We start from the raw sequence: 12834 nt of genomic DNA on the forward strand, positions 1-12834 counted from the left end.
TCGTATTTTTGGAACGGAGCTGATCGGTCACGTGGGTCCCACGCCTCGCGTACGAAAACAAAGGTGGTTCTGCGTCTTTTAAGACATACAAGCAATAAGCATGGATAGTATTTCGGGTGCGATCATACCAGCACTAATTCACCGGATCCCATCAGAACTCCGCAGTTAAGCGTGCTTGGGCGAGAGTAGTACTAGGATGGGTGACCCCCTGGGAAGTCCTCGTGTTGCACCCCCCTTTTTCGTTGTCCATTTGCGTTTTTTTAGATTTTACGTGCAGTTTCTTTTTTTTTTTTTTTCTTTCTTGCTGTTTCTATGCTCGGGTGGCCTCCGTTTCATGGTTGATGGTTTTCGTATTTTTGGAACGGAGCCGATCGGTCACGTGGGTTCCACGCCTCGCGTACGAAAACAAAGGAGGTTCTGCGTCTTTTAAGACATAAAAGCAATAAACATGGATAGCATTTCGGGTGCGATCATACCAGCACTAATGCACCGGATCCCATCAGAACTCTGCAGTTAAGCGTGCTTGGGCGAGAGTAGTACTAGGATGGGTGACCCCCTGGGAAGTCCTCGTGTTGCACCTCCCTTTTTTCGTTGTCCGTTTGCGTTTTTTTAGATTTTACGTGCGTTTTTTTTTTGTTTTTTTTTCTTTCTTGCTATTTCTATGCTCGGGTGGCCTCCGCTTCATGGTTGATGGTCTTCGTATTTTTGGAACGGAGCCGATCGGTCACGTGGGTCCCACGCCTCGCGTACGAAAACAAAGGAGGTTCTGCGTCTTTTAAGACATAAAATCAATAAGCATGGATAGTATTTCGGGTGCGATCATACCAGCACTAATGCACCGGATCCCATCAGAATTCCGCAGTTAATCGTGCGTGGGCGAGAGTAGTACTAGGATGGGTGACCCCCTGGGAAGTCCTCGTGTTGCACCCCCGTTTTTTCGTTGTCCGTTTGCGTTTTTTTAGATTTTACGTGCGGTTTTTTTTTTCTTTCTTGCTATTTCTATGCTCGGGTGGCCTCCGCTTCATGGTTGATGGTTTTCGTATTTTTGGAACGGAGCCGATCGGTCACGTGGGTCCCACGCCTCGCGTACGAAAACAAAGGAGGTTCTGCGTCTTTTAAGACATAAAAGCAATAAGCATGGATAGTATTTCGGGTGCTATCATACCAGCACTAATGCACAGGATCCCATCAGAACTCCGCAGTTAAGCGTGCTTGGGCGAGAGTAGTTCTAGGATGGGTGACCCCCTGGGAAGTCCTCGTGTTGCACCCCCCCCCCCCCTTTTTCGTTGCCCGTTTGCGTTTTTTTAGATTTTACGTGCGGTTTTTTTTGTTTTCTTTCTTGCTATTTCTATGCTCGGGTGGCCACCGCTTCATGGTTGATGGTTTTCGTATTTTTGGAACGGAGCCGATCGGTCACGTGGGTCCCACGCTTCGCGTACGAAAACAAAGGAGGTTCTGTGTCTTTTAAGACATAAAAGCAATAAGCATGGATAGTATTTCGGGTGCGATCATACCAGCACTAATGCACCAGATCCCATCAGAACTCCGCAGTTAAGCGTGCTTGGGCGAGAGTAGTACTAGGATGGGTGACCCCTGGGAAGTCCTCGTGTTGCACCCCCCTTTTTCGTTGTCCGTTTACGTTTTTTTAGATTTTACGTGCGGTTTTTTTTTGTTTTTTTTCTTTCTTGCTATTTCTATGCTCGGGTGGCCTCCGCTTCATGGTTGATGGTCTTCGTATTTTTGGAACGGAGCTGATCGGTCACGTGGGTCCCACGCATCGCGTACGAAAACAAAGGAGGTTCTGCGTCTTTTAAGACATACAAGCAATAAGCATGGATAGTATTTCGGGTGCGATCATACCAGCACTAATGCACCGGATCCCATCAGAACTCCGCAGTTAAGCGTGCTTGGGCGAGAGTAGTATTAGGATGGGTGACCCCCTGGGAAGTCGTCGTGTTGCACCCCCCTTTTTCGTTGTCCGTTTGCGTTTTTTTAGATTTTACGTGCGGTTTTTTTTTGTTTTTTTTTCTTTCTTGCTATTTCTATGCTCGGGTGGCCTCCGCTTCATGGTTGATGGTCTTCGTATTTTTGGAACGGAGCTGATCGGTCACGTGGGTCCCACGCCTCGCGTACGAAAACAAAGGTGGTTCTGCGTCTTTTAAGACATACAAGCAATAAGCATGGATAGTATTTCGGGTGCGATCATACCAGCACTAATTCACCGGATCCCATCAGAACTCCGCAGTTAAGCGTGCTTGGGCGAGAGTAGTACTAGGATGGGTGACCCCCTGGGAAGTCCTCGTGTTGCACCCCCCTTTTTCGTTGTCCATTTGCGTTTTTTTAGATTTTACGTGCAGTTTCTTTTTTTTTTTTTTTCTTTCTTGCTGTTTCTATGCTCGGGTGGCCTCCGTTTCGTGGTTGATGGTTTTCGTATTTTTGGAACGGAGCCGATCGGTCACGTGGGTTCCACGCCTCGCGTACGAAAACAAAGGAGGTTCTGCGTCTTTTAAGACATAAAAGCAATAAACATGGATAGCATTTCGGGTGCGATCATACCAGCACTAATGCACCGGATCCCATCAGAACTCTGCAGTTAAGCGTGCTTGGGCGAGAGTAGTACTAGGATGGGTGACCCCCTGGGAAGTCCTCGTGTTGCACCTCCCTTTTTTCGTTGTCCGTTTGCGTTTTTTTAGATTTTACGTGCGTTTTTTTTTTGTTTTTTTTTCTTTCTTGCTATTTCTATGCTCGGGTGGCCTCCGCTTCATGGTTGATGGTTTTCGTATTTTTGGAACGGAGCCGATCGGTCACGTGGGTCCCACGCCTCGCGTACGAAAACAAAGGAGGTTCTGCGTCTTTTAAGACATAAAATCAATAAGCATGGATAGTATTTCGGGTGCGATCATACCAGCACTAATGCACCGGATCCCATCAGAATTCCGCAGTTAATCGTGCGTGGGCGAGAGTAGTACTAGGATGGGTGACCCCCTGGGAAGTCCTCGTGTTGCACCCCCGTTTTTTCGTTGTCCGTTTGCGTTTTTTTAGATTTTACGTGCGGTTTTTTTTTCTTTCTTGCTATTTCTATGCTCGGGTGGCTTCCGCTTCATGGTTGATGGTTTTCGTATTTTTGGAACGGAGCCGATCGGTCACGTGGGTCCCACGCCTCGCGTACGAAAACAAAGGAGGTTCTGCGTCTTTTAAGACATAAAAGCAATAAGCATGGATAGTATTTCGGGTGCTATCATACCAGCACTAATGCACCGGATCCCATCAGAACTCCGCAGTTAAGCGTGCTTGGGCGAGAGTAGTACTAGGATGGGTGACCCCCTGGGAAGTCCTCGTGTTGCACCCCCCCCCCCCCCTTTTTCGTTGCCCGTTTGCGTTTTTTTAGATTTTACGTGCGGTTTTTTTTGTTTTCTTTCTTGCTATTTCTATGCTCGGGTGGCCACCGCTTCATGGTTGATGGTTTTCGTATTTTTGGAACGGAGCCGATCGGTCACGTGGGTCCCACGCTTCGCGTACGAAAACAAAGGAGGTTCTGTGTCTTTTAAGACATAAAAGCAATACGCATGGATAGTATTTCGGGTGCGATCATACCAGCACTAATGCACCGGATCCCATCAGAACTCCGCAGTTAAGCGTGCTTGGGCGAGAGTAGTACTAGGATGGGTGACCCCTGGGAAGTCCTCGTGTTGCACCCCCCTTTTTCGTTGTCCGTTTACGTTTTTTTAGATTTTACGTGCGGTTTTTTTTTGTTTTTTTTTCTTTCTTGCTATTTCTATGCTCGGGTGGCCTCCGCTTCATGGTTGATGGTCTTCGTATTTTTGGAACGGAGCTGATCGGTCACGTGGGTCCCACGCATCGCGTACGAAAACAAAGGAGGTTCTGCGTCTTTTAAGACATACAAGCAATAAGGATGGATAGTATTTCGGGTGCGATCATACCAGCACTAATGCACCGGATCCCATCAGAACTCCGCAGTTAAGCGTGCTTGGGCGAGAGTAGTACTAGGATGGGTGACCCCCTGGGAAGTCCTCGTGTTGCACCCCCCTTTTTCGTTGTCCGTTTGCGTTTTTTTAGATTTTACGTGCGGTTTTTTTTTGTTTTTTTTTCTTTCTTGCTATTTCTATGCTCGGGTGGCCTCCGCTTCATGGTTGATGGTCTTCGTATTTTTGGAACGGAGCTGATCGGTCACGTGGGTCCCACGCCTCGCGTACGAAAACAAAGGTGGTTCTGCGTCTTTTAAGACATACAAGCAATAAGCATGGATAGTATTTCGGGTGCGATCATACCAGCACTAATTCACCGGATCCCATCAGAACTCCGCAGTTAAGCGTGCTTGGGCGAGAGTAGTACTAGGATGGGTGACCCCCTGGGAAGTCCTCGTGTTGCACCCCCTTTTTCGTTGTCCGTTTGCGTTTTTTTAGATTTTACGTGCGGTTTTTTTTTGTTTTTTTTTTCTTTCTTGCAATTTCTATGCTCGGGTGGCCTTCGTTTCATGGTTCATGGTCTTCGTATTTTTGGAACGGAGCCGATCGGTCACGTGGGTCCCACGCCTCGCGTACGAAAACAAAGGAGGTTCTGCGTCTTTTAAGACATACAAGCAATAAGCATGGATAGTATTTCCGGTGCGATCATACCAGCACTAATGCACTGGATCCCATCAGAACTCCGCAGTTAAGCGTGCTTGGGCGAGAGTAGTACTAGGATGGGTGACCCCCTGGGAAGTCCTCGTGTTGCACCCCCTTTTTTCGTTGTCCGTTTGCGTTTTTTTAGATTTTACGTGCGGTTTTTTTTTGTTTTTTTTTTCTTTCTTGCTATTTCTATGCTCGGGTGGCCTCCGCTTCATGGTTGATGGTTTTCGTATTTTTGGAACGGAGCCGATCGGTCACGTGGGTTCCACGCCTCGCGTACGAAAACAAAGGAGGTTCTGCGTCTTTTAAGACATACAAGCAATAAGCATGGATAGTATTTCGGGTGCGATCATACCAGCACTAATGCACCGGATCCCATCAGAACTTCGCAGTTAAGCGTGCTTGGGCGAGAGTAGTACTAGGATGGGTGACCCCTTGGGAAGTCCTCGTGTTGCACCCCCCTTTTTCGTTGTCCGTTTGCGTTTTTTTAGATTTTACGTGCGGTTTTTTTTTGTTTTTTTTTCTTTCTTGCTATTTCTATGCTCGGGTGGCCTTCGTTTCATGGTTCATGGTCTTCGTATTTTTGGAACGGAGCCGATCGGTCACGTGGGTCCCACGCCTCGCGTACGAAAACAAAGGAGGTTCTGCGTCTTTTAAGACATACAAGCAATAAGCATGGATAGTATTTCGGGTGCGATCATACCAGCACTAATGCACCGGATCCCATCAGAACTCCGCAGTTAAGCGTGCTTGGGCGAGAGTAGTACTAGGATGGGTGACCCCTTGGGAAGTCCTCGTGTTGCACCCCCGTTTTTTCGTTGTCCGTTTGCGTTTTTTTAGATTTTACGTGCGGCTTTTTTTTGTTTTTTTTTCTTGCTATTTCTATGCTCGGGTGGCCTCCGTTTCATGGTTCATGGTCTTCGTATTTTTGGAACGGAGCCGATCGGTCACGTGGGTCCCACGCCTCGCGTACGAAAACAAAGGAGGTTCTGTGTCTTTTAAGACATACAAGCAATAAGCATGGACAGTATTTCGGGTGCGATCATACCAGCACTAATGCACCGGATCCCATCAGAACTCCGCAGTTAAGCGTGCTTGGGCGAGAGTAGTACTAGGATGGGTGACCCCATGGGAAGTCCTCGTGTTGCACCCCTTTTTCGTTGTCCGTTTGCGTTTTTTTAGATTTTACGTGCGGTTTTTTTTTGTTTTTTTTTTCTTTCTTGCTATTTTTATGATCGGGTGGCCTCCGCTTCATGGTTGATGGTCTTCGTATTTTTGGAACGGAGCTGATCGGTCACGTGGGTCCCACGCCTCGTGTACGAAAACAAAGGAGGTTCTGCGTCTTTTAAGACATACAAGCAATAAGCATGGATAGTATTTCGGGTGCGATCATACCAGCACTAATGCACCGGATCCCATCAGAACTTCGCAGTTAAGCGTGCTTGGGCGAGAGTAGTACTAGGATGGGTGACCCCTTGGGAAGTCCTCGTGTTGCACCCCCCTTTTTCGTTGTCCGTTTGCGTTTTTTTAGATTTTACGTGCGGTTTTTTTTTGTTTTTTTTTCTTTCTTGCTATTTCTATGCTCGGGTGGCCTTCGTTTCATGGTTCATGGTCTTCGTATTTTTGGAACGGAGCCGATCGGTCACGTGGGTCCCACGCCTCGCGTAAGAAAACAAAGGAGGTTCTGCGTCTTTTAAGACATACAAGCAATAAGCATGGATAGTATTTCGGGTGCGATCATACCAGCACTAATGCACCGGATCCCATCAGAACTCCGCAGTTAAGCGTGCTTGGGCGAGAGTAGTACTAGGATGGGTGACCCCCTGGGAAGTCCTCGTGTTGCACCCCCCTTTTTCGTTGTCCGTTTGCGTTTTTTTAGATTTTACGTGCAGTTTTTTTTTGTTTTTTTTTCTTTCTTGCTGTTTCTATGCTCGGGTGGCCACCGCTTCATGGTTGATGGTTTTCGTATTTTTGGAACGGAGCCGATCGGTCACGTGGGTCCCACGCTTCGCGTACGAAAACAAAGGAGGTTCTGCGTCTTTTAAGACATAAAAGCAATAAGCATGGATAGTATTTCGGGTGCGATCATACCAGCACTAATGCACCGGATCCCATCAGAACTTCGCAGTTAAGCGTGCTTGGGCGAGAGTAGTACTAGGATGGGTGACCCCTTGGGAAGTCCTCGTGTTGCACCCCCCTTTTTCGTTGTCCGTTTGCGTTTTTTTAGATTTTACGTGCGGTTTTTTTTTGTTTTTCTTTCTTTCTTGCTATTTCTATGCTCGGGTGGCCTTCGTTTCATGGTTCATGGTCTTCGTATTTTTGGAACGGAGCCGATCGGTCACGTGGGTCCCACGCCTCGCGTACGAAAACAAAGGAGGTTCTGCGTCTTTTAAGACATACAAGCAATAAGCATGGATAGTATTTCGGGTGCGATCATACCAGCACTAATGCACCGGATCCCATCAGAACTCCGCAGTTAAGCGTGCTTGGGCGAGAGTAGTACTAGGATGGGTGACCCCCTGGGAAGTCCTCGTGTTGCACCCCCCTTTTTCGTTGTCCGTTTGCGTTTTTTTAGATTTTACGTGCGGTTTTTTTTTGTTTTTTTTCTTTCTTGCTATTTCTATGCTCGGGTGGCCTCCGCTTCATGGTTGATGGTCTTCGTATTTTTGGAACGGAGCTGATCGGTCACGTGGGTCCCACGCCTCGCGTACGAAAACAAAGGTGGTTCTGCGTCTTTTAAGACATACAAGCAATAAGCATGGATAGTATTTCGGGTGCGATCATACCAGCACTAATTCACCGGATCCCATCAGAACTCCGCAGTTAAGCGTGCTTGGGCGAGAGTAGTACTAGGATGGGTGACCCCCTGGGAAGTCCTCGTGTTGCACCCCCCTTTTTCGTTGTCCGTTTGCGTTTTTTTAGATTTTACGTGCGGTTTTTTTTTGTTTTTTTTTTCTTTCTTGCTATTTCTATGCTCGGGTGGCCTTCGTTTCATGGTTCATGGTCTTCGTATTTTTGGAACGGAGCCGATCGGTCACGTGGGTCCCACGCCTCGCGTACGAAAACAAAGGAGGTTCTGCGTCTTTTAAGACATACAAGCAATAAGCATGGATAGTATTTCCGGTGCGATCATACCAGCACTAATGCACCGGATCCCATCAGAACTCCGCAGTTAAGCGTGCTTGGGCGAGAGTAGTACTAGGATGGGTGACCCCCTGGGAAGTCCTCGTGTTGCACCCCCTTTTTTCGTTGTCCGTTTGCGTTTTTTTAGATTTTACGTGCGGTTTTTTTTTGTTTTTTTTTTCTTTCTTGCTATTTCTATGCTCGGGTGGCCTCCGCTTCATGGTTGATGGTTTTCGTATTTTTGGAACGGAGCCGATCGGTCACGTGGGTTCCACGCCTCGCGTACGAAAACAAAGGAGGTTCTGCCTCTTTTAAGACATAAAAGCAATAAGCATGGATAGTATTTCGGGTGCGATCATACCAGCACTAATGCACCGGATCCCATCAGAACTCCGCAGTTAAGCGTGCTTGGGCGAGAGTAGTACTAGGATGGGTGACCCCTTGGGAAGTCCTCGTGTTGCACCCCCGTTTTTTCGTTGTCCGTTTGCGTTTTTTTAGATTTTACGTGCGGCTTTTTTTTGTTTTTTTTTCTTGCTATTTCTATGCTCGGGTGGCCTCCGTTTCATGGTTCATGGTCTTCGTATTTTTGGAACGGAGCCGATCGGTCACGTGGGTCCCACGCCTCGCGTACGAAAACAAAGGAGGTTCTGTGTCTTTTAAGACATACAAGCAATAAGCATTGACAGTATTTCGGGTGCGATCATACCAGCACTAATGCACCGGATCCCATCAGAACTCCGCAGTTAAGCGTGCTTGGGCGAGAGTAGTACTAGGATGGGTGACCCCATGGGAAGTCCTCGTGTTGCACCCCCTTTTTCGTTGTCCGTTTGCGTTTTTTTAGATTTTACGTGCGGTTTTTTTTTGTTTTTTTTTCTTTCTTGCTATTTTTATGATCGGGTGGCCTCCGCTTCATGGTTGATGGTCTTCGTATTTTTGGAACGGAGCTGATCGGTCACGTGGGTCCCACGCCTCGTGTACGAAAACAAAGGAGGTTCTGCGTCTTTTAAGACATACAAGCAATAAGCATGGATAGTATTTCGGGTGCGATCATACCAGCACTAATGCACCGGATCCCATCAGAACTTCGCAGTTAAGCGTGCTTGGGCGAGAGTAGTACTAGGATGGGTGACCCCTTGGGAAGTCCTCGTGTTGCACCCCCCTTTTTCGTTGTCCGTTTGCGTTTTTTTAGATTTTACGTGCGGTTTTTTTTTGTTTTTTTTTCTTTCTTGCTATTTCTATGCTCGGGTGGCCTTCGTTTCATGGTTCATGGTCTTCGTATTTTTGGAACGGAGCCGATCGGTCACGTGGGTCCCACGCCTCGCGTACGAAAACAAAGGAGGTTCTGCGTCTTTTAAGACATACAAGCAATAAGCATGGATAGTATTTCGGGTGCGATCATACCAGCACTAATGCACCGGATCCCATCAGAACTCCGCAGTTAAGCGTGCTTGGGCAAGAGTAGTACTAGGATGGGTGACCCCCTGGGAAGTCCTCGTGTTGCACCCCCCTTTTTCGTTGTCCGTTTGCGTTTTTTTAGATTTTACGTGCAGTTTTTTTTTGTTTTTTTTTCTTTCTTGCTGTTTCTATGCTCGGGTGGCCACCGCTTCATGGTTGATGGTTTTCGTATTTTTGGAACGGAGCCGATCGGTCACGTGGGTCCCACGCTTCGCGTACGAAAACAAAGGAGGTTCTGCGTCTTTTAAGACATAAAAACAATAAGCATGGATAGTATTTCGGGTGCGATCATACCAGCACTAATGCACCGGATCCCATCAGAACTCCGCAGTTAAGCGTGCTTGGGCGAGAGTAGTACTAGGATGGGTGACCCCTGGGAAGTCCTCGTGTTGCACCCCCCTTTTTCGTTGTCCGTTTACGTTTTTTTAGATTTTACGTGCGGTTTTTTTTTGTTTTTTTTTTCTTTCTTGCTATTTCTATGCTCGGGTGGCCTCCGCTTCATGGTTGATGGTCTTCGTATTTTTGGAACGGAGCTGATCGGTCACGTGGGTCCCACGCATCGCGTACGAAAACAAAGGAGGTTCTGCGTCTTTTAAGACATACAAGCAATAAGCATGGATAGTATTTCGGGTGCGATCATACCAGCACTAATGCACCGGATCCCATCAGAACTCCGCAGTTAAGCGTGCTTGGGCGAGAGTAGTACTAGGATGGGTGACCCCTTGGGAAGTCCTCGTGTTGCACCCCCGTTTTTTCGTTGTCCGTTTGCGTTTTTTTAGATTTTACGTGCGGCTTTTTTTTGTTTTTTTTTCTTGCTATTTCTATGCTCGGGTGGCCTCCGTTTCATGGTTCATGGTCTTCGTATTTTTGGAACGGAGCCGATCGGTCACGTGGGTCCCACGCCTCGCGTACGAAAACAAAGGAGGTTCTGTGTCTTTTAAGACATACAAGCAATAAGCATGGACAGTATTTCGGGTGCGATCATACCAGCACTAATGCACCGGATCCCATCAGAACTCCGCAGTTAAGCGTGCTTGGGCGAGAGTAGTACTAGGATGGGTGACCCCATGGGAAGTCCTCGTGTTGCACCCCCTTTTTCGTTGTCCGTTTGCGTTTTTTTAGATTTTACGTGCGGTTTTTTTTTGTTTTTTTTTTCTTTCTTGCTATTTTTATGATCGGGTGGCCTCCGCTTCATGGTTGATGGTCTTCGTATTTTTGGAACGGAGCTGATCGGTCACGTGGGTCCCACGCCTCGTGTACGAAAACAAAGGAGGTTCTGCGTCTTTTAAGACATACAAGCAATAAGCATGGATAGTATTTCGGGTGCGATCATACCAGCACTAATGCACCGGATCCCATCAGAACTTCGCAGTTAAGCGTGCTTGGGCGAGAGTAGTACTAGGATGGGTGACCCCTTGGGAAGTCCTCGTGTTGCACCCCCCTTTTTCGTTGTCCGTTTGCGTTTTTTTAGATTTTACGTGCGGTTTTTTTTTGTTTTTTTTTCTTTCTTGCTATTTCTATGCTCGGGTGGCCTTCGTTTCATGGTTCATGGTCTTCGTATTTTTGGAACGGAGCCGATCGGTCACGTGGGTCCCACGCCTCGCGTACGAAAACAAAGGAGGTTCTGCGTCTTTTAAGACATACAAGCAATAAGCATGGATAGTATTTCGGGTGCGATCATACCAGCACTAATGCACCGGATCCCATCAGAACTCCGCAGTTAAGCGTGCTTGGGCGAGAGTAGTACTAGGATGGGTGACCCCCTGGGAAGTCCTCGTGTTGCACCCCCCTTTTTCGTTGTCCGTTTGCGTTTTTTTAGATTTTACGTGCAGTTTTTTTTTGTTTTTTTTTCTTTCTTGCTGTTTCTATGCTCGGGTGGCCACCGCTTCATGGTTGATGGTTTTCGTATTTTTGGAACGGAGCCGATCGGTCACGTGGGTCCCACGCTTCGCGTACGAAAACAAAGGAGGTTCTGCGTCTTTTAAGACATAAAAGCAATAAGCATGGATAGTATTTCGGGTGCGATCATACCAGCACTAATGCACCGGATCCCATCAGAACTTCGCAGTTAAGCGTGCTTGGGCGAGAGTAGTACTAGGATGGGTGACCCCTTGGGAAGTCCTCGTGTTGCACCCCCCTTTTTCGTTGTCCGTTTGCGTTTTTTTAGATTTTACGTGCGGTTTTTTTTTGTTTTTCTTTCTTTCTTGCTATTTCTATGCTCGGGTGGCCTTCGTTTCATGGTTCATGGTCTTCGTATTTTTGGAACGGGGCCGATCGGTCACGTGGGTCCCACGCCTCGCGTACGAAAACAAAGGAGGTTCTGCGTCTTTTAAGACATACAAGCAATAAGCATGGATAGTATTTCGGGTGCGATCATACCAGCACTAATGCACCGGATCCCATCAGAACTCCGCAGTTAAGCGTGCTTGGGCGAGAGTAGTACTAGGATGGGTGACCCCCTGGGAAGTCCTCGTGTTGCACCCCCCTTTTTCGTTGTCCGTTTGCGTTTTTTTAGATTTTACGTGCGGTTTTTTTTTGTTTTTTTTCTTTCTTGCTATTTCTATGCTCGGGTGGCCTCCGCTTCATGGTTGATGGTCTTCGTATTTTTGGAACGGAGCTGATCGGTCACGTGGGTCCCACGCCTCGCGTACGAAAACAAAGGTGGTTCTGCGTCTTTTAAGACATACAAGCAATAAGCATGGATAGTATTTCGGGTGCGATCATACCAGCACTAATTCACCGGATCCCATCAGAACTCCGCAGTTAAGCGTGCTTGGGCGAGAGTAGTACTAGGATGGGTGACCCCCTGGGAAGTCCTCGTGTTGCACCCCCCTTTTTCGTTGTCCGTTTGCGTTTTTTTAGATTTTACGTGCGGTTTTTTTTTGTTTTTTTTTTCTTTCTTGCTATTTCTATGCTCGGGTGGCCTTCGTTTCATGGTTCATGGTCTTCGTATTTTTGGAACGGAGCCGATCGGTCACGTGGGTCCCACGCCTCGCGTACGAAAACAAAGGAGGTTCTGCGTCTTTTAAGACATACAAGCAATAAGCATGGATAGTATTTCCGGTGCGATCATACCAGCACTAATGCACCGGATCCCATCAGAACTCCGCAGTTAAGCGTGCTTGGGCGAGAGTAGTACTAGGATGGGTGACCCCCTGGGAAGTCCTCGTGTTGCACCCCATTTTTTCGTTGTCCGTTTGCGTTTTTTTAGATTTTACGTGCGGTTTTTTTTTGTTTTTTTTTTCTTTCTTGCTATTTCTATGCTCGGGTGGCCTCCGCTTCATGGTTGATGGTTTTCGTATTTTTGGAACGGAGCCGATCGGTCACGTGGGTTCCACGCCTCGCGTACGAAAACAAAGGAGGTTCTGCCTCTTTTAAGACATAAAAGCAATAAGCATGGATAGTATTTCGGGTGCGATCATACCAGCACTAATGCACCGGATCCCATCAGAACTCCGCAGTTAAGCGTGCTTGGGCGAGAGTAGTACTAGGATGGGTGACCCCTTGGGAAGTCCTCGTGTTGCACCCCCGTTTTTTCGTTGTCCGTTTGCGTTTTTTTAGATTTTACGTGCGGCTTTTTTTTGTTTTTTTTTCTTGCTATTTCTATGCTCGGGTGGCCTCCGTT

At 47.4% G+C, this 12834-nt stretch overlaps 37 non-coding genes across 37 annotated transcripts; all 37 read left to right on the forward strand.

The window, feature by feature from the left end:
• Positions 1-114: 114 nt before the first annotated feature.
• Positions 115-233, forward strand: LOC145154839 (5S ribosomal RNA). The gene has a single exon (XR_013735302.1). It is a non-coding gene; the product is annotated as a 5S ribosomal RNA (ribosomal RNA).
• Positions 234-462: 229 nt separating this feature from the next.
• On the forward strand, positions 463-581 carry LOC145142192 (5S ribosomal RNA). The gene has a single exon (XR_013723274.1). It is a non-coding gene; the product is annotated as a 5S ribosomal RNA (ribosomal RNA).
• Positions 582-811: 230 nt separating this feature from the next.
• LOC145147498 (5S ribosomal RNA) lies at positions 812-930 on the forward strand. The gene has a single exon (XR_013728399.1). It is a non-coding gene; the product is annotated as a 5S ribosomal RNA (ribosomal RNA).
• Positions 931-1151: 221 nt separating this feature from the next.
• LOC145149018 (5S ribosomal RNA) lies at positions 1152-1270 on the forward strand. The gene has a single exon (XR_013729880.1). It is a non-coding gene; the product is annotated as a 5S ribosomal RNA (ribosomal RNA).
• A 230-nt stretch (positions 1271-1500) lies between these two features.
• LOC145146718 (5S ribosomal RNA) lies at positions 1501-1618 on the forward strand. The gene has a single exon (XR_013727649.1). It is a non-coding gene; the product is annotated as a 5S ribosomal RNA (ribosomal RNA).
• Positions 1619-1846: 228 nt separating this feature from the next.
• On the forward strand, positions 1847-1965 carry LOC145146692 (5S ribosomal RNA). Its single transcript, XR_013727624.1, has one exon. It is a non-coding gene; the product is annotated as a 5S ribosomal RNA (ribosomal RNA).
• A 229-nt stretch (positions 1966-2194) lies between these two features.
• LOC145154840 (5S ribosomal RNA) lies at positions 2195-2313 on the forward strand. Its single transcript, XR_013735303.1, has one exon. It is a non-coding gene; the product is annotated as a 5S ribosomal RNA (ribosomal RNA).
• Positions 2314-2542: 229 nt separating this feature from the next.
• LOC145142200 (5S ribosomal RNA) lies at positions 2543-2661 on the forward strand. Its single transcript, XR_013723279.1, has one exon. It is a non-coding gene; the product is annotated as a 5S ribosomal RNA (ribosomal RNA).
• A 230-nt stretch (positions 2662-2891) lies between these two features.
• LOC145147499 (5S ribosomal RNA) lies at positions 2892-3010 on the forward strand. The gene has a single exon (XR_013728400.1). It is a non-coding gene; the product is annotated as a 5S ribosomal RNA (ribosomal RNA).
• A 220-nt stretch (positions 3011-3230) lies between these two features.
• Positions 3231-3349, forward strand: LOC145155845 (5S ribosomal RNA). The gene has a single exon (XR_013736273.1). It is a non-coding gene; the product is annotated as a 5S ribosomal RNA (ribosomal RNA).
• A 231-nt stretch (positions 3350-3580) lies between these two features.
• On the forward strand, positions 3581-3698 carry LOC145143112 (5S ribosomal RNA). The gene has a single exon (XR_013724168.1). It is a non-coding gene; the product is annotated as a 5S ribosomal RNA (ribosomal RNA).
• A 229-nt stretch (positions 3699-3927) lies between these two features.
• LOC145152942 (5S ribosomal RNA) lies at positions 3928-4046 on the forward strand. Its single transcript, XR_013733466.1, has one exon. It is a non-coding gene; the product is annotated as a 5S ribosomal RNA (ribosomal RNA).
• A 229-nt stretch (positions 4047-4275) lies between these two features.
• On the forward strand, positions 4276-4394 carry LOC145154841 (5S ribosomal RNA). Its single transcript, XR_013735304.1, has one exon. It is a non-coding gene; the product is annotated as a 5S ribosomal RNA (ribosomal RNA).
• A 229-nt stretch (positions 4395-4623) lies between these two features.
• LOC145144992 (5S ribosomal RNA) lies at positions 4624-4742 on the forward strand. The gene has a single exon (XR_013725987.1). It is a non-coding gene; the product is annotated as a 5S ribosomal RNA (ribosomal RNA).
• A 230-nt stretch (positions 4743-4972) lies between these two features.
• On the forward strand, positions 4973-5091 carry LOC145139210 (5S ribosomal RNA). Its single transcript, XR_013721854.1, has one exon. It is a non-coding gene; the product is annotated as a 5S ribosomal RNA (ribosomal RNA).
• Positions 5092-5320: 229 nt separating this feature from the next.
• On the forward strand, positions 5321-5439 carry LOC145153359 (5S ribosomal RNA). Its single transcript, XR_013733872.1, has one exon. It is a non-coding gene; the product is annotated as a 5S ribosomal RNA (ribosomal RNA).
• Positions 5440-5665: 226 nt separating this feature from the next.
• Positions 5666-5784, forward strand: LOC145152743 (5S ribosomal RNA). Its single transcript, XR_013733266.1, has one exon. It is a non-coding gene; the product is annotated as a 5S ribosomal RNA (ribosomal RNA).
• Positions 5785-6012: 228 nt separating this feature from the next.
• On the forward strand, positions 6013-6131 carry LOC145139215 (5S ribosomal RNA). The gene has a single exon (XR_013721855.1). It is a non-coding gene; the product is annotated as a 5S ribosomal RNA (ribosomal RNA).
• A 229-nt stretch (positions 6132-6360) lies between these two features.
• On the forward strand, positions 6361-6479 carry LOC145152953 (5S ribosomal RNA). The gene has a single exon (XR_013733477.1). It is a non-coding gene; the product is annotated as a 5S ribosomal RNA (ribosomal RNA).
• Positions 6480-6708: 229 nt separating this feature from the next.
• Positions 6709-6827, forward strand: LOC145139221 (5S ribosomal RNA). Its single transcript, XR_013721856.1, has one exon. It is a non-coding gene; the product is annotated as a 5S ribosomal RNA (ribosomal RNA).
• A 229-nt stretch (positions 6828-7056) lies between these two features.
• Positions 7057-7175, forward strand: LOC145152965 (5S ribosomal RNA). The gene has a single exon (XR_013733488.1). It is a non-coding gene; the product is annotated as a 5S ribosomal RNA (ribosomal RNA).
• Positions 7176-7403: 228 nt separating this feature from the next.
• Positions 7404-7522, forward strand: LOC145154842 (5S ribosomal RNA). Its single transcript, XR_013735305.1, has one exon. It is a non-coding gene; the product is annotated as a 5S ribosomal RNA (ribosomal RNA).
• A 230-nt stretch (positions 7523-7752) lies between these two features.
• On the forward strand, positions 7753-7871 carry LOC145136973 (5S ribosomal RNA). The gene has a single exon (XR_013720821.1). It is a non-coding gene; the product is annotated as a 5S ribosomal RNA (ribosomal RNA).
• A 230-nt stretch (positions 7872-8101) lies between these two features.
• Positions 8102-8220, forward strand: LOC145153360 (5S ribosomal RNA). The gene has a single exon (XR_013733873.1). It is a non-coding gene; the product is annotated as a 5S ribosomal RNA (ribosomal RNA).
• A 226-nt stretch (positions 8221-8446) lies between these two features.
• On the forward strand, positions 8447-8565 carry LOC145152744 (5S ribosomal RNA). Its single transcript, XR_013733267.1, has one exon. It is a non-coding gene; the product is annotated as a 5S ribosomal RNA (ribosomal RNA).
• A 228-nt stretch (positions 8566-8793) lies between these two features.
• On the forward strand, positions 8794-8912 carry LOC145139225 (5S ribosomal RNA). Its single transcript, XR_013721857.1, has one exon. It is a non-coding gene; the product is annotated as a 5S ribosomal RNA (ribosomal RNA).
• A 229-nt stretch (positions 8913-9141) lies between these two features.
• On the forward strand, positions 9142-9260 carry LOC145134267 (5S ribosomal RNA). The gene has a single exon (XR_013719052.1). It is a non-coding gene; the product is annotated as a 5S ribosomal RNA (ribosomal RNA).
• Positions 9261-9489: 229 nt separating this feature from the next.
• LOC145143123 (5S ribosomal RNA) lies at positions 9490-9607 on the forward strand. The gene has a single exon (XR_013724179.1). It is a non-coding gene; the product is annotated as a 5S ribosomal RNA (ribosomal RNA).
• A 230-nt stretch (positions 9608-9837) lies between these two features.
• Positions 9838-9956, forward strand: LOC145153361 (5S ribosomal RNA). The gene has a single exon (XR_013733874.1). It is a non-coding gene; the product is annotated as a 5S ribosomal RNA (ribosomal RNA).
• A 226-nt stretch (positions 9957-10182) lies between these two features.
• LOC145152746 (5S ribosomal RNA) lies at positions 10183-10301 on the forward strand. The gene has a single exon (XR_013733269.1). It is a non-coding gene; the product is annotated as a 5S ribosomal RNA (ribosomal RNA).
• Positions 10302-10530: 229 nt separating this feature from the next.
• Positions 10531-10649, forward strand: LOC145139232 (5S ribosomal RNA). The gene has a single exon (XR_013721860.1). It is a non-coding gene; the product is annotated as a 5S ribosomal RNA (ribosomal RNA).
• A 229-nt stretch (positions 10650-10878) lies between these two features.
• On the forward strand, positions 10879-10997 carry LOC145152977 (5S ribosomal RNA). Its single transcript, XR_013733499.1, has one exon. It is a non-coding gene; the product is annotated as a 5S ribosomal RNA (ribosomal RNA).
• A 229-nt stretch (positions 10998-11226) lies between these two features.
• LOC145139236 (5S ribosomal RNA) lies at positions 11227-11345 on the forward strand. Its single transcript, XR_013721861.1, has one exon. It is a non-coding gene; the product is annotated as a 5S ribosomal RNA (ribosomal RNA).
• A 229-nt stretch (positions 11346-11574) lies between these two features.
• On the forward strand, positions 11575-11693 carry LOC145152989 (5S ribosomal RNA). The gene has a single exon (XR_013733512.1). It is a non-coding gene; the product is annotated as a 5S ribosomal RNA (ribosomal RNA).
• A 228-nt stretch (positions 11694-11921) lies between these two features.
• Positions 11922-12040, forward strand: LOC145154844 (5S ribosomal RNA). Its single transcript, XR_013735308.1, has one exon. It is a non-coding gene; the product is annotated as a 5S ribosomal RNA (ribosomal RNA).
• Positions 12041-12270: 230 nt separating this feature from the next.
• On the forward strand, positions 12271-12389 carry LOC145136979 (5S ribosomal RNA). The gene has a single exon (XR_013720822.1). It is a non-coding gene; the product is annotated as a 5S ribosomal RNA (ribosomal RNA).
• A 230-nt stretch (positions 12390-12619) lies between these two features.
• Positions 12620-12738, forward strand: LOC145153362 (5S ribosomal RNA). Its single transcript, XR_013733875.1, has one exon. It is a non-coding gene; the product is annotated as a 5S ribosomal RNA (ribosomal RNA).
• The last annotated feature ends 96 nt before the right edge of the window (positions 12739-12834 follow it).

This window comes from Lactuca virosa, chromosome 1 (genome assembly GCF_052849685.1).
Source record: "Lactuca virosa cultivar CGN04683 chromosome 1, Lactuca_virosa_CGN04683_v6, whole genome shotgun sequence".
In the NCBI taxonomy this organism is placed as follows: domain Eukaryota; kingdom Viridiplantae; phylum Streptophyta; class Magnoliopsida; order Asterales; family Asteraceae; genus Lactuca; species Lactuca virosa.